At 37.4% G+C, this 17,456-nt stretch overlaps 1 protein-coding gene across 2 annotated transcripts in view; it reads left to right on the top strand.

The window, feature by feature from the left end:
* LOC127430773 (prolactin receptor-like) overlaps positions 1-17,456 on the top strand; it is a 42,807-nt gene that overhangs the window by 7,528 nt on the left and 17,823 nt on the right. Inside the window, exon 1 of one of the 2 annotated variants that reach the window (XM_051680826.1) lies at positions 11,994-12,043. The exons of the other annotated variant lie outside the window; for it this stretch is intronic. The gene's annotated coding sequence lies outside the window, so the exon portion shown is untranslated. Of the gene's footprint in view, positions 1-11,993; positions 12,044-17,456 lie in introns of those variants that run through there. 2 annotated transcript variants of the gene reach the window in all.

The following is a 17,456-nucleotide window of genomic DNA, read 5'->3' as shown; positions in this document are numbered from 1 at the left end:
ATTCTGACTCCTGGTAACTATTCCGGTTTCTTAACGATTAACGATTTTTACGATCCATTAACTTTTAGTACTTTTGATGAAGAAATATTTGGAAATATTGGATAATGCAATTATTACTGGATTTACTGCCCTCAGAAGACTGTTACCAAATAATGAGATCATTTCATATATATATACAGGTGCATCTCAATAAATTAGAATGTCGTGGAAAAGTTCATTTATTTCAGTAATTCAACTCAAATTGTGAAACTCGTGTATTAAATAAATTCAATGCACACAGACTGAAGTAGTTTAAGTCTTTGGTTCTTTTAATTGTGATGATTTTGGCTCACATTTAACAAAAACCCACCAATTCACTATCTCAAAAAATTAGAATACATCATAAGACCAATAAAAAAAACATTTTTAGTGAATTGTTGGCCTTCTGGAAAGTATGTTAATTTACTGTATATGTACTCAATACTTGGTAGGGGCTCCTTTTGCTTTAATTACTGCCTCAATTTGGCGTGGCATGGAGGTGATCAGTTTGTGGCACTGCTGAGGTGGTATGGAAGCCCAGGTTTCTTTGAAAGTGGCCTTCAGCTCATCTGCATTTGTTGGTCTCTTGTTTCTCATTTTCCTCTTGACAATACCCCATAGATTCTCTATGGAGTTCTGGTCTGGTGAGTTTGCTGGCCAGTCAAGCACACCAACACCATGGTCATTTAACCAACTTTTGGTGCTTTTGGCAGTGTGGACAGGTGCCAAATCCTGCTGGAAAATGAAATCAGCATCTTTAAAAAGCTGGTCAGCAGAAGGAAGCATGAAGTGCTCCAAAATTTCTTGGTAAACGGGTGCAGTGACTTTGGTTTTCAAAAAACACAATGGACCAACACCAGCAGATGACATTGCACCCCAAATCATCACAGACTGTGGAAACTTAACACTGGACTTCAAGCAACTTGGGCTATGAGCTTCTCCACCCTTCCTCCAGACTCTAGGACCTTGGTTTCCAAATGAAATACAAAACTTGCTCTCATCTGAAAAGAGGACTTTGGAACACTGGGCAACAGTCCAGTTCTTCTTCTCCTTAGCCCAGGTAAGACGCCTCTGATGTTGTCTGTGGTTCAGGAGTGGCTTAACAAGAGGAATACGACAACTGTAGCCAAATTCCTTGACACGTCTGTGTGTGGTGGCTCTTGATGCCTTGACCCCAGCCTCAGTCCATTCCTTGTGAAGTTCACCCAGATTCTTGAATCGATTTTGCTTGACAATCCTCATAAGGCTGCGGTTCTCTCGGTTGGTTGTGCATCTTTTTCTTCCACACTTTTTCCTTCCACTCAACTTTCTGTTAACATGCTTGGATACAGCACTCTGTGAACAGCCAGCTTCTTTGGCAATGAATGTTTGTGGCTTACCCTCCTTGTGAAGGGTGTCAGTGATTGTCTTCTGGACAACTGTCAGATCAGCAGTCTTCCCCATGATTGTGTAGCCTAGTGAACCAAACTGAGAGACCATTTTGAAGGCTCAGGAAACCTTTGCAGGTGTTTTGAGTTGATTAGCTGATTGGCATGTCACCATATTCTAATTTTTTGAGATAGTGAATTGGTGGGTTTTTGTTAAATGTGAGCCAAAATCATCACAATTAAAAGAACCAAAGACTTAAACTACTTCAGTCTGTGTGCATTGAATTTATTTAATACACGAGTTTCACAATTTGAGTTGAATTACTGAAATAAATGAACTTTTCCATGACATTCTAATTTATTGAGATGCACCTGTATATATATATATATATATATATATATATATATATATATATATATATATATATATAAAAGAAATTTTGCAATAGGTGATTCTTGCAATAGGCGTGTTTACACAGACTTCTTAATTAAGATATTTTATTAATTTATTGAAATATCATTAATTACAACAAAACTCATAATGTATTTATTTGACTATACACTATCATTAACCATCCAGTAATTACTCAGATTGAAGGCTCACGAGACTTATATACACACAGTAACAATTGTTAGTTCATTTCATGTCGGACATGACGCAATTATGAACTTTGTTTTTGATTCATTAAAAAGAACCTGCTGATAAGAGTCATTCCTTCAGGAGGTAGTGCTGTATCTTTGTGGTGTTGATTCAAAAGAACTGGCTCATAAGAGCCCTTCATTCTGGAATCAGGCTGTACTAGCAACATGATCACACAGGAAGTCGGTATGTTGTTTCTGAGAGTTCCGGTACGCTAGGATCGGTCACATTATGTGGACACTCTGAATTTTTGCATCGGATCCAGGGTGTTTACCTTCCCCTGTGGCGCAACTGAAAGCACGTTGTGTCAGCAGCATGGGAGATTGAGGTTCAGGTTCCACATTGAAACCAGGAAGTAATCACATTCGCATAATCAGTAACAAGCGTGATTCTGAGGTTGCATTTTTCCCTCTAACATTATATTTTTACTCATCTCATGATTAGGTTTGGGGTTTGGGTAAGGGGGTATGGTTTATAAAATATGCATTCCTCTTCACTGTATTACAGCTGAAAACAACTTGCTCCACAACTCGCTTCTGGTGCCCCTATGTGAACATTTCACCTTAAGCTCCTTAAGGCAAAAACTGCACATTTAGTTTTTTGTTTACTGTGTATTGCATGCCCCATTGCAACTTCAGCTGCTTTCCTACCTGAATCATATTTTGCCTCCCACTTACTGTATATCTCAAATCCAAGAAACACCTCTTCATTACCATAATCTAAAAAATAAGTTACAGTTTACTGAAATAATTTGTTGCTCTAATTCATTAACCACTTTCCTTGATTGACGTGTCTTACAATGTGTATCTTTTCTTTGAGAGATAAACAATGCAACTCATCGCAGTCAACCTGTTGCTTAATTGCTATAATCGTATTGAACTGGTTGTCAGGCTTTACAGTGTCTGTCAAGACACAGACCAACATCTCATTAATTCATTTTGAGGTATATGTCAGCTACTGGTGCAACACTTCACCTTTGTTTGCACCTTGGAGGTGGAGGGACCGTGCGGGGTTGAATCTGGCTCGGGTTGGCTGCTTTTGTATTGTTCACATGGTACAGAGTTACACTGTGGGGATTGGAATATCGTTTTTTTTTCTCTCTCTCAAAGAAAGTGTTTAAAGAATGTTTGAAATTGCATTTCTCTTGTCTGAAAACTGAACCTAGAGGTCATAAAAGGAAATGTTCACCCAAAAATTAAATTTCTACCATCATTTACAGTACTTGGCCAGCAGCCATATAACCCTGCAGCTCTTGCCTGGTTGCCCACTATAGCTAAGCAGGGTTGAGCCTGGTCAGTACCTGGATGGGAGACCTCTTGGGGAAACTAAGGTTGCTGCTGGAAGAGGTATTAGGGAGGCCAGCAGGGGGTGCTGACCCTGTGGTCTGTGTGGGTCTTAATGCCCCAGTATATTGACAGGGACAATATACTGTAAAAAGGCACTGTCTTTCAGATGAGATGTTAAACTGAGGTCCTGACTCTCTGTGGTCATTAAAAATCCCAGAACACTTCTCATAAAAGAGTAGGGGTGTAACCCTGGTGTCCTGGCTAAATTCCCCCCATTGGCCCTTCTCAATCATGGCCTCCTAATAATCCCCATCCATTAATTGGCTCTATAACTCTACTCTCTCCTTTGCAACAACAGCTGGTGTGTGGTGAGCGTACTGGTGCATTATTGCTGCCGTCGCATCATCCAGGTGGATGCTGCACACTGGTGGGGTTAAGGAGATTCCCCCTATACTATGTAAAGTGTTTTGAGTGCCTAGAAAAGCACTATATAAAATGTAAGGAATTATTATTATTATTATTATTTACACTCATGTTGTTCCAAATCCAAATCCGTAAGACTTTTTTTCTTCCATAGAACACAAAAAGAGCTGTCAGGCAGAACATCATAGTGTTTCATTTCATATGTCAACTGTTAAGGATTTTCTGAAGCAAACATACATTTACGTTCATTATAGGGGCTCTAATGCATTCATGCTGGCATATGATTCACTATCTAAGCATATTTTTCAAGACTTCCAAGATGTTCACAGTAGATGTGAAAAATGCATTTGATTGGACTGAAACGGCATTTATTTTGTTGCCATGACTACAAGCACTTTTTTTTTTCTGACTGGACTTCAAGCCATATTAAATGATGGGTTAAATGTTACATTTAACCATCTGAATGGAAGATTGCTGTTGTTATTGTGTACCAAATCTCTAACGTGAAAAACAACCTAATGATTCTTGTTTTGTAACAATATTCAAACAATCACAGTCATGTACTCAGAAATGCTTAGCATTTGTTTGCATTCTTGTGTGCCACCTACTGTAAGTTATGTGCTGTTAAAGGGATAGTTCACCCAAAAATTAGAATTTGGTCTTTATTTACTCACCCTCATGTCATTCCAAACCCATATTACTTTCTTTCCACCCTGGAACACAAAAGGAGATATTAGACAGAATGTTAGGGACTCACAGCCTCAGTCATTTATTTACTTTCATTGCACATATTTTCCATACAATCAAAATGAATATTTACTGACACTAACGTTCTGCCTAACATCTCCTTTTATGTTTCATGGAACAGACAGAAAGTCACAATGCACAATGTAAATGTAGTGGAATATATTTTGGGTTGAGTATAAGATAAGCTTAATAAACATCTTTTGTGGCATAAAGTTACCCTGAAAAAAAACTACTTTAGACTTGCCACTTGTTAATTAAAAAAGAGGCAAAAAGTGAATGGGGCCAATCCTTAAACATTCAAATACATTTACATTTACATTTATTCATTTGGCAGACGCTTTTATCCAAAGCGACTTACAAAAGAGGAAAAACATAAGCAAATCATCTTAAGGAGACAGTGGTACGAAAAACTGCCATATTACAAAGTTTCACTAGCCTCAGAATAGTATTCAAAACAGATTAAAGTGCAACAAGAATTAGTGACTAGTTAAGTGCTCATGGAAAAGATGTGTTTTTAGTCATTTTTTGAAGACAGAAAGTAATTCAGCTTCACAGATGGAGTTGGGAAGGTCATTCCACCAACGTGGTATGATGAAGCCAAAAGTCTGGGAAAGTGTTTTGGTGCCTCTCTGTGTTGGTGCAACAAGGCGACGTTCCTTAGCCGACTGCAGGCTTCTAGTGGGCGCGTAGCTCTGCAGAAATGATTTTAGGTATGCTGGAGCAGACCCAGTGACTGTTCTGTATGCCAGCATCAGAGCCTTGAATTTGATACGTGCATCAACCGGCAGCCAGTGGAGAGAGACAAGGAGTGGTTTAACATGCGCTCTCTTTGGTTGATTAAAGACCATACGTGCTGCTGCATTCTGGATCACTTGCAGGGGTCTAATTGCACATGCAGGGAGGCCTGCAATGAGAGCGTTACAGTAGTCCAGTCTAGTAATGACAAGTGACTGAACAAACAGTTGTGTTGCATGGTCAGAGAGGAAGGGTCTTATCTTCCTGATATTGTAGGGTGTAAATCTACATGATCTTGCGGTCTTTGAGATGTGGTCTGTGAAATTTAGTTTGTTATCGATGGTTACCCCTAGATTTCTGACCGTTTTGGAAGATGTTACTGTAGTTGCACCCAGCTGCACGGTGATGTTGTGTTCAACAGCAGGGTTGGCTGGAAAGACAAGGAGTTCGGACAAGACAAGGAATACACACCATTTCCAAAGTAAAGCCACAAGCCATAAACATTTTACATGTTAGTATGATTTTAGTGTAAAAAATCACTGACTAACCTTCTGTGTAAAGTTATATACAATATTACAGCTTTGTCATGACTATGTAATGCCGATAAACTCTGTTATCCTGGTATTGAATATAACTTTACACAGATAGGACTAGTAAGTGATTTATTCCACTAAAATCATGAAAACAAGTATAATATTTATGTCTTGTGGCTATACTTTATAAATGTATGTTTTTTTAACATTTATGGACAGGCCACATTCACTTCCATTGTAAGTTCTTCATTTTAACGGCAATCATTTCTTTTAAATAATGTTGATTTTGGTAAATCAACATTAATCCCAAAGTATACTTTGGGCAGATGCAAATGCTGAGTGTCCGCGTACAGGTCGTGTGACGCAATTCTCGTCATCAGTAGAGTGCTCGAGCATTGAACGAGCGCAGCCTAATTTTTCTAACCATGTGTCTTTGAACGCACAGAATGCGCATGCGCCTGGAATTATTTGCACTAATTAGTGGGTCCAAAAGGGGGCAACACTCACATTTCAGCCATTGCTATCATGAAAAAAATGCTAGAAGATGACATAATTGCCAATAAATAACAATAGACTAAGGTAAAAAACATCAACAGTGGATGTGCATGTCAAAAACATGTGTGAGGAAGTCAGGAGATACCTGCATTTGTATAACCCAAGTTATACAATATCTTTAAGTGTCTAAACTCCTTAAGAGAAATAGTCTGTCGTACTGTCGTGGTGCACATACGCTGAACGTTCGCATCAAAATCTAAGTATACTTTGAGCTTTAAACCACAAATGCTGTCGATTGAGCTTAACTTGTATTGAACCCAAAACATCCCTTTAAAAGCACTTAGAAGCACTTCCTTCTGTAAGTAAATTGATGGTGGGAAAGGGCAAAATTAGATCAGGAAATCCTCCTAGATCTTTTCATAGCTCTAACCTGAGAAGATGAATTCCTAATGCCAGAAAGACCTCCCAAAGCTATCTCTGGAATTATGAGGGACAGAAATGGAAAACAAGAGTAGAGCATGGGTACGAGCGAGTAAAGCAAGTTGCTAGATTATCTTTAGATATGTGCTGACTTGTCGACAAGCCTCTGCTTGCTTGCCACTGTGCACTCAGCTTAGCGGCTTAACCCCCCTTGGAAGTTATGTAAGATCACTGTAAACAGTAGGAGGGCAATCTTCTAATGCCAATTATCAGATCAAAAGGAACATTCTTGAAATCAAAGCACCAAAGAGTAGATAATGCCATCAGTGTTGGAGAATAGAGGATAAATGAGGAAGCTAAGTGAACTTGTTACACCGTAATGTCTGGATATTCATTTTTATGTGACTATGTTACAAGGCAGTTAGGTTCACTGATTGTCAGCTTTGACGCAACAGTTCAGAGTACAGCACTCATTTGACACAAGCTTTCAGTTCTTACAGTATATACAAGTCAATAAATCAATGTAATATTGCTTCTGGGTTGTTACCTTTGGAAATATCTTGCAACATTTGCTTGAGGTCATTATCATTGTCTGTTTGTTGCGTTGTTCATCTAGTAAATTATAGTGAGTTTTAAATAATTAAAAAATGTATGATACAATGGTAATGGTATTACGGTAGGCAATGGCATTAACAAACAGGCTACATGTAAATTTTTGAGCACTGAACAAACTGAACTTTCTGGGTTACCGTGGTAACCTTTTGGTTCTTTTTAGTGGCCCTTGAGATTCGGCAGCTCTGCACCACCAGATTTGCCCTATTTATGATCTGCAATAGAGCACAACAATCTGGTTCCGAAAGTAAAAATCTCATTCATTTTCTTCATAGGGGAGTAGATTTTTAACAATAACTTATAAACCTTTAAAGGCATACCTACTGTAAGCTCTGAGGTTGTTAATTAATGGTATATTCTTCTGTTGAAGCCATCAGTCCTTGTTACTTCATTCATTTAAAAAAGAAACAAAGTTTCATAGAGGTTTTTTGCTGAAGAGCTGCGCTACACATGATCCTGAGGGCAAAAAGATCATGAGAATTACGGCCAACAAAGTGTGCCAAATGAGATCTGCAGCGACCGCAATCGAGTCAATCTCCCTACACTCTCAAACGACTGGTGTTTGTATATCTGAATATTTTTTAATAAAATCTAAATATATTGTTTCTATACTTCAAAATCAACAACTTTAAATCAATAGTTTTACATTTTTCTATAGTTTTTTATTTGATGACATCATACGCATTGCTTAATGGGATTGTAGTTCATTTCCTCATTAAAGACAGAAAGTACACAATCTTGTTCCTTTGTCTTTTTGTTCGATTTACAAATACTTTTTTGCTTCAAATCAAAGTTTGTAATGGTGTGATTCACCTCGAAGCTGGTTGGTTTGACTCATGCTTTTATGAAATTCCAATGGAAAAAATGAATGGCAATAATGCTTCTGGAACATAGATGACTGACAAAGTGAGTGAGCACTGTTGCACTCTGTTACATGTTTGGGCAGCTGGTGGGCTGCTGTCCTTGGTACTGAATAGTATGTAACGCTGACCAGAGGTCTCACCTAACTTTAGAGCTGGCAGCAGAAGATAAGAAGACAGAGGAGGCTATTGAAAGGTTGCCATCTACCTGATCTGACCTTTTCAATCTTCTTTGTTAGACAGACAGCAATGCATGAGGAAATTGTGGTGAATAGTAGTTTCTTAATTTTAGTTTTTCAAATCCTGGCCGATTGTGGCCAAGCAGCTCATGAACAGACAAGTCCAAAGACCAACCCTACATTCAACAGCCACTATACGAGATGCTCGAGTTTTCATAGAGACCACTGTTGGGTGGTGGCAAAGAGCACACTGGCTGTGGAGTGTGTGAAAAACTGGATTGAAGCAGCTGGGTAAAATAATAGAGCTTGGTTTTTTTTTTCCTCAAAGGGTACTTTTGGGAAAAGTGGTTCACTTTTGCATGTTTAGAGTGTGCTTGCGGTGTACGTAGATTGACGCGCTGGGCTCTTGCACAAGTGGCTGTATTGGACACTTTGGGAGTGAGAACAGGTTGGTTTATAGGGTTTAATTTTTGCTTTGGCGTCAAGGTTTTCTGGCTCTCATATCTCCAGAATACTGGCCAGGAGATGTCTCTATTACTGTTTTCCTGAAAAAGCTAAGTCTTGAAGGTAACCATGTTTGTTTGTAAGCATCAGTGTACTACAACTAATAAATCTTCATGCTTGGACAATTTAGTGAGGCACCAACATGATCACATGGGAAATTGACATGTTGCTTCCGAAAGTTAATGTACCCAATAATTCAACCCCATTCAGCCGAATTACTAACAAGTGCCATCCCCCATCAGACATTTTTGCATTATCATTTTGCAAAACAAATTAAATTTTTACTCCACTGATGGTTAGGTTTAGGGTTGAGGATAGGGTTAAAGTGTAGAGTTTAAAAAATATGCATCCTTTACATCATTTACAAATAAAAATACAATTCACTTTTGGCGCCACTGTTTGGACATTGCACCCGGAAACTAGAGAAACTCACACATGCTCATACGTTCAACAACACTTCCAGCTTCGGCCACTGGAGGCAGTGATTTTAATTTAGCTAAGCACAGACAGATTTCAAAACAATTCCCAATGTGATCAGTCTGGAGGCACTGGTGGACTGTCAGTTTGTGGCAGGGCAGGGTCATGCACTGTATTGTTTGATTCCTGCCTAAGTGGCTGATTTACTGAGATGCCAGCAGCTCGACTGACTTCATTGCACTGGAACAATGGAGCCCAACACATTTTGACTGAGTCTTTCTGTTATGATGATCTAATCCCTTACGCAATCAGATATGCAGAAATGCCAGCCGGAGAAGCTTTTTTTTCTTTTTAATCTGTGATGCCACACTGTTCACAAGGGGAAATAAAAGTTCTCTTGATCTCTCCCCCTCATTTTCTATCTGTCATGTTTACGTTTCTCTCAATCTGTGGTACTAATATCATGCTTTTCATGCGCTTAGTGCTTATTTCTGTCATTAGATTAATGATGCGCTAAAGATAAAGCCGATTCTGCAGAGGAGTCAGATGCCAAATGTATTTGCATATTATTTCCATACCAACACCGACAGCACTTAATATACTGAGACTTAGGTGAAATACGAGCCAACATGACACAGCAGAAATGATCATATATTTTCATATTTGAACTATCCCTTTAAGTTGGCTACCATGATCAAGTAATTCTCAAGCTAATAGCTCAGTGTTAATGAAAAACAAAATGATGTTATGGCTGGTAATGCATTCATATCTAATTAGTTGCCATTGTATTATCTCAAAACCATATTCTCTGGCTTGTTTTATTCACACAGTTTAGGTTTCTTTGCATTACAAATAAGGCTAAGTCAGATGTGCTGTAATTTACATTTACTGGCAGATGCTTTAATCAAAGTAATTTACACTGAATTAAAGCTATACATTTTATTTGTTTGCATGTTGCCTTAGAATCAAACCTATGACCTTGGTATTGGCATTGCAACAGCACTATGCTCTACCATTTGAACTACTCACAGGTCACAGATTGTGACCTCATCTATCCATACAGTATGGCAGTGACCAATAACTGCTTTATTTGTGTGGGTATTAGTTGGAAAGGATTTTTAGACAGCCAATTCATTTGGATTTAGTGGATTACAGAGCTCAGTTACGTGCAGAGTCTGTTTCCTTTACCTAAATTTCACTGCAAATGTGGTCGCTCTATTGATGATCTGGTCTGAGACAACATATTGTGGATAAATAATTGTACTTGTTGGAACTGTCAGAATTTTCTGTTAATTCTACTTATATTTTGCCGCAGACAGTTTAGAAGATTTTGAGTTCATAAAAGGTTCACAGATCTTAGGATATGTCCGTTTGTTTGAACTTACTTGGATCTCTCAAATCCCTCTAACAAGCTCTGGTGTTTCTTTGGCCCTGTTAACACCAAAACAAAAATAACTTTAGTGCCAAGAATGATCAATGATTAGCTAAAACAATTAACATGTAGCTTGCATTGTATTAACTGCCAAGACATGAATATTCATTAGAGATGTTCACCTTTTGTGCTTGGAGTTTGACCTTTGTTTTGTAGACATCTGCTCACCTTTATAATTAAAGTCACCATGAAATCAAAGCTACATTAACTTCTTACTTGTAAATGTCTTATTGTGCAGGTTTAGTAAGGAATAATGTACAGTAACCCGGCACGAAGTGGAGGGGTCTTATATCAGCCTGAAGGGGTTTATTTTGGAAAACCAACTGGCTGATGTACATTATCATGCTTATTACACAGCTACAAACATAACAAATGAATAAATGGACACAAAATATTGATTTGCATTAAAATTATGTAATTATGTGAGAAGAACGAAATCGCTGAACAGCCGAATTCCACTTGCGGTTTGTGTTGGAATTCTGTTGGGGATTTTTTTTTTTTTTTAAATGACAGTCTGACCGCTCATTATCTAACTTATTACAAGACTACTTGTCAATTAAATAAATAAATGAGTAGAAATTATTTTATTAGCTTACCTGTAGAGATCGCACATTGATCTGAGAAGTAGGAAAGATGACTCGCAATACCCGGATGACCGGTCTGATATGTGTTAATCCCCGGATGTGCGGTTGTTACTCAGAAATATCAGACCATTAGACGGCGCCACTGGCCAATCAAAATAGAGTATTCCAGAGACCCGTGTAATAAATACATTTCATATACCTTTCTGGTCTTATTGTGCACAATTGATCAGTGCACAATATTGAAAAGAAATAAGGTTTCTCTTTGTAATATTTTTATTATCAAGTGTAATATATTGCTCTGCCTCTGAAACAACTTTCCTTTTCTGTTGACGTCATCAAATTGTCTCATTTTTCAACCACATACCTTTAACCACCTTGCTCCATTTTGGAACATAATGGACACTTTTAACAGCTCAGCAATTCCCAATGTATAAACTTAAGCCCTGTCCAAAATTATTTATTTTTTTTCACTCTGAAATGCATTTCACGTTGAATTTGATGTAGCAGGCATTCAACATGTAAGACCTATTTAACATTTTCTCCAATCCACAGTAAGCTAGTAAACACCTTACTGTTTGGGGATTTCTTTAGCTTTGTTTGTCTGTCAAATTTGCAATAGTTTATCTTGGAAAGTTTAGGCATAGGCAGTCAGGGCTTTGATTGTCAGCATGCATTTTTCTATCTTTTTTTACAGTATGAGGTGTGTTGAACAAACCTTGCCAATAGCAGTCTTTTTTCCCATTGGCAGAAAGAGTACATGGAAGAGCATTGAGTTTAACCTTCACCTCAAGGTATAGATGCGTCCCAAACCGCACACTTCTGCATTATTTTACGTCATTTTGAAGTGTAAGTAGTGCGAGTAGTGTGTTTACACTGAAAATGAACAAAAAGAAGTGTACTATGAGTACCTGGATGATGCACTTTTTCAACCATTAAAACGGAGTGTGGAATGTTGGACACTTCGTGCACTTAGCGCACACAGCTTGCCATACATTGCAGAAGGGGCAATGTGACCAGCAACGATGGTGATCTGGCAAAACAATTGTAAATAATGGAGAATATGACAACTAGCGAAACTTTTGTGAAGACACCACCTTACAAAAGTGAGTTAAACGATTTACCATCATGCCTTGCTGTGTGAATATGTATATTATTGAGATATAATTGTTGAACTGAGGGTGGATAGTGCTCTAAAGCTAGCGGCAACACAATGCTTGGGTTTGAAATGTCACTTCCGTCAGCTGTTAAACGGCGAATGCGTCTGTGCAGTATAAAACTGTTAAGTATTCCATTTGGGATGATACTACACTTTGAAAATTCATACACTACATGGCTGAGTGCATAGTACATTTTGTAAGTGCATAGTGTATAGTGTGTCATTTGGGACACAGCTTGAGTCTATGTCAAGTTGTAAACATGCAGAAATGACCTATAAAACTAGTGGGAAAACTCCCACACTAAGAGATAGTGTTTTTTAACTTGCTGAAATGGTCATGTAAAACCTAGATCGTGGCAGTTTGATGACCACTATATTTTTTTACTTGGTAGGCAGTTTTACGACTTACATTTAATAGTACACCAAAGTTGTACATTGGTTGCAAAACCTCATGAAATATAGATGGTACTTTTCGAGTTTACAGTTAGAGATGATGACAATGGGACATTTGATGCTCACTTTAATTCAATAACGTGCGCTCTCACTTCTAGTTAAACAATGACTCAGGGGTGGAAAGAGTACTGAATAATCATACTCAAGTAAAAGTACTGTTACTTCCCAAAACTTTTTGTGTGAGTAGAGTAAAAGTACTTGTCCTAAAAACTACTCAAGTAAGAGTAAAAGAGTAGCTCATTTAAAAGTACTCATGAGTAGTGAGTATTGAGTACTGAGTTGCAAATGCGATGACCCCTTATATTAAACACTGTATGCTGCAGTTTTAAAATGTAGCACACATACCGTAATTTACATTCCTTTTTATGGCTCTTTTCTAGAAAGAATAAAAAATATAGGTATTTTATAGGTATTTTTGATTGCCAAGTTTTAAAATTCATCACTTATCTATGATAAACACTACATAAATCTGATTCCAAAAAAATAAAAGGGTGACATGATTACAGAAATGAAAAGATGAAAAAGTTATTTTCAATATACTTATCACAATTTTAAATCGTAATGTATGAAACAATTACATTAAAATAAATGTATGGGTAGGGTCTAAAAATGTCCTTAATGCCGACGGAGCAAGTTATTGTAGCACATAAAACGTTCAAAACAATGCAAGGAATGCAAAAAACGCTAAAAAAGCAGGGTCACTTGGCATGTCATGTCCCGCACAATAGATAATTTGCTCACCCTCATGCCATCCCAGATGTGTATGACTTTCTTTCTTCAGCTGAACACAAATGATGATGACATTTTTAGAAGAATATCTCAGCTCTTTTGGTCCATACAATGCAAGTGAATGGGTGCTAATATTTTGAAGCTCCAAAAATCACATAAACCAGCATAAAAGTAACCTAATCCACGTGACTCCAGTGGTTATATCCATGTCTTCAGAAGCGATATGATATAAATTCTCCTCCCTGCTCTGTTAATCTCCACTTTAACTTTCACTTTCACATTCTTCTTCTTGTGTTTTTGGTGATTCACATTCTTCATGCATATCGCCACCTACTGGGCAGGGAGGAGAATTTCTATCACAAATGACTTAAATATTGATCTGTTTCTCATCCACACCTATCATATCAATTCTGAAGTCATGGATTTAACGACTGGAGTAATATGAATTAATTTTATGCTGCCTTTATGTGCTTTTTGGAGTGTCAATTTTGGCACCCATTGACTTGCATTGTATGGACCTACAGAGTTGAAATATTCTTCTAAATATCTTAATTTGTGTTTTGCTGAAGAAAGAAAGTCATACGCATCTGGGATGGCATAAATGACAAGAGAATATTCATTTTTGGGTGAATTATTCCTTTAAGTTGCACATGGAGGGCCGCCTTGTCCTCCTTTTGAGATACAGTATTCTGTATTGATTTCATTCTTGTATCTTTTAAGCCCAGAAATAGTTGTGTTCTCATTCTAATGTATGATGCACAATTTTCTGAAGTGTATTTGTGACTGATGGGAAAATTCCACCTGAAGTATTGCTCTAAAAACTTGATAAAGGCTAAGCATAATTATAAATTATTTTATCATCTCTACTTCCCTGGCAATTTAGTATTCAAATTAACACTCTCTCTACATCAGGGGTCGGTATTATAAAAAATTAACAATATTATTTAAAAATATGATTATTACAAATGTCACTGTTTTATTACATTACATTACATGAATACTTTTAAAGCTACTCAAGTTACTCAGCCAAAAAAAGTGAGTCATTTTCTTGTTATTGTTGTTTGAATAATAGCCTTTTAATGACATTCTAGGCAGTGGTCTATTCGGTTACATGTACACTTCAAGTCTGACATTTTTATGCAAATACGTTTTTTGTCCCTCTGTTTACGTTCACTTTAGACATAACTGACTTGCCTCACCAAGATGGGCATTGGCTGAATTATCAAATGTATTTGATCATTTAGGCTCTCGGAACACACGCTCATGTAAAGCGCACAAACATAAGCAGCCTGTCAGTCAAACAGCACGCAGCTACAGACACCAGGAAATAAAAAGTAAATCTTTTATATTTTATATAGATTAGCCAACCAGTGGTTGTTTTGCTATTGCAATCGATGTAGTGAACACCCCTGGTTTAGATGCAGAACATAGGCTAAGTATAGAAAATTACTCAAAATTTTATCATCGATATCGAGGACATATCTTTTTTCATTTCATTTTATCACCCAGCCCTGTTGATAACATTGCATTAATCTCTCACAGCAACCCAATAATCTCAGTGATAGATAGCTAAATTACAGGCTACGGTATAGACACATAGAATCAAGTAAGCAGAAATATGAAATTTACCTCGATATGTTTCTTCAAATTAGAGGGAGAATGAATGCTGATATCTGGCTTGAGCAAGCTAAACTCACATGATACGATCAAGCAACTGGCCTCGAAAAGCCCTTTCAGGTGCGGTCATGGATGTACAGGTGTTGAACTGCGCTTAAGGCATTCTCCACATCCATGATTAATAACAGTTAACTTGGTGCCCAATCTACAGCAGCCGGTAAAGTTTTTTATGAGTGATTTGATTTGACGGGAGTCACAAGACTCTTGTAGCCAATCATGTTGATGGATAAAAATAAAATCAGGACAGGAAAGTAGCGAACACAGACGGAGGGAAAATAGCGTAGTAAAAGTACAGTTACAGCACTTAAAATGTTCTCAAGTAGAAGTATAAAATTTTTAAATTACTTAAAAACAACTTAATTACAGTAATGTGAGTATTTGTAATTCGTTACTTTACTCCCCTGCTCAGGCAGTACTGTACATTACAGTGAAACTACATGAGTTAGGCCAGAATTGTTCCTGTTTGCTAAAATCAAACAGATCATAATTCAAATTGTTCAGAAAACTTTGATAAATAAATAAAGTGTCAAAAGTATGGGGGCCTGGGTAGCTCAGCGAGTATTGACGATGACTACCACCCCTGGAGTCACGAGTTCGAATCCAGGGCGTGCTGAGTGACTCCAGCCAGGTCTCCTAAGCAACTAAATTGGCCCAGTTGCTAGGGAGGGTAGAGTCACATGGGGGAACCTCCTTGTGGTCGCGATTAGTGGTTCTCGCTCTCAATGGGGTGCGTGGTAAGTTGTGCATGGATCACGGAGAGTAACATGAGCCTCCACATGTGGAGTCTCCGTGGTGTCATGCACAACGAGCCATGTGATAAGATGCAAGGATTGACGTCTCGGAAGCAGAGGCAACTGAGACTTGTCCTCCACCACCCGGATTGAGGTGAGTAACCGCGCCACCACGAGGACCTACTAAGTAGTGGGAATTGGGCATTCCAAATTGGGAGAAAAAGAAAAAAAAAAAAGTGTCAAAAGTTTGGACATGTTTGCACATACATATTTGAGATGGAATATTGTTTATGTAAAATGGGTGACAAGGACACATTTACTTATTGTGAAACAATATAATACAGTGTCTTTTCACTTATCACTTTGATAGTACAGATTAAGGTTACAAGGTTAAAAAAAAGTTGGTAATTTATGTAGTCAAGATTTTTTTTTATTTTATTTTTTTTTATCCTTTATTTAACCAGGAAGGTCCCATTTAGATAATACAATCTCTTCTTCCAGGGATTCCTGGTCAAGACGGCAGCACATATAAGTTTCAAAATAAAACCCAAAAGAACAAATACTACAAATACAGATAAAAATTTTTTTTTAAAAAACACAGTCGATATATACAATCAGATCAATAAAAACAATTACAAGTTTCCTTTAAAGCAGTTTGCAAAGACCTTTAAAAGTGCTCAAAGGGGGAAGTATATCTAAATTGATTACCTTTTGCAATTCATTCCATGCCCAAGGAGCATAAAAAGAAAAGGCAGTTTTACCAAATTCAGAATGTACCCTTGGGACTTTCAGCTGAATTTGAGTTGTAGATCTCATGTAGTAACTATATGTACGATAGGTTAAAAGATTAAAAAAATAAGGGGGTAATTTACCTAAAAGTGCCTTGGCAATAAATAAAAACATATGCAATTTTCTTCTGTGATATAAGGATGACCAAGCTGACGATTCATACAAAATACAATGATGAGTATGTGACTCTGTACCACAAATAAAGCATAATACAGCATGATAAACAGAGTCCAGTTTCTTAAGTAAGGATGCAGCTGAATGCATATATAATAGATCACCATAGTCCATTACAGATAGAAAGGTACTCTCTACTATTGTCTTTCTAGCCCCATAAGGGAAGCATTTTTTTAAATGATAAAAGAATCCCAATTTTGGCCTAAGCTTTTTCAACAAGTTATCAATATGTACATCGAAAGCTAATCTTTCGTCAAGCCATATACCTAAATATTTATAAGAACTAACTCTTTCTATAGATATACCTTCTAAAGTCAAGATTTTCAAGGAGGTTTTTCAATGAAACTACTCAGTTGAGGACTTTATGACATTTAAGATGTTACAAATATTACAACATAATTTTCTGTACAGCTGCTTTGAAACGATGTGTATTGTAGAAATGTGCTCTTTGTGCTAATAGGGATGATATACATGAAAAAAAACGTTCTTTCTTGC

The sequence above is a fragment of the Myxocyprinus asiaticus genome, chromosome 40 (genome assembly GCF_019703515.2).
Source record: "Myxocyprinus asiaticus isolate MX2 ecotype Aquarium Trade chromosome 40, UBuf_Myxa_2, whole genome shotgun sequence".
Lineage (NCBI taxonomy): Eukaryota > Metazoa > Chordata > Actinopteri > Cypriniformes > Catostomidae > Myxocyprinus > Myxocyprinus asiaticus.
This window is presented reverse-complemented; position numbering and strand designations above follow the sequence as displayed.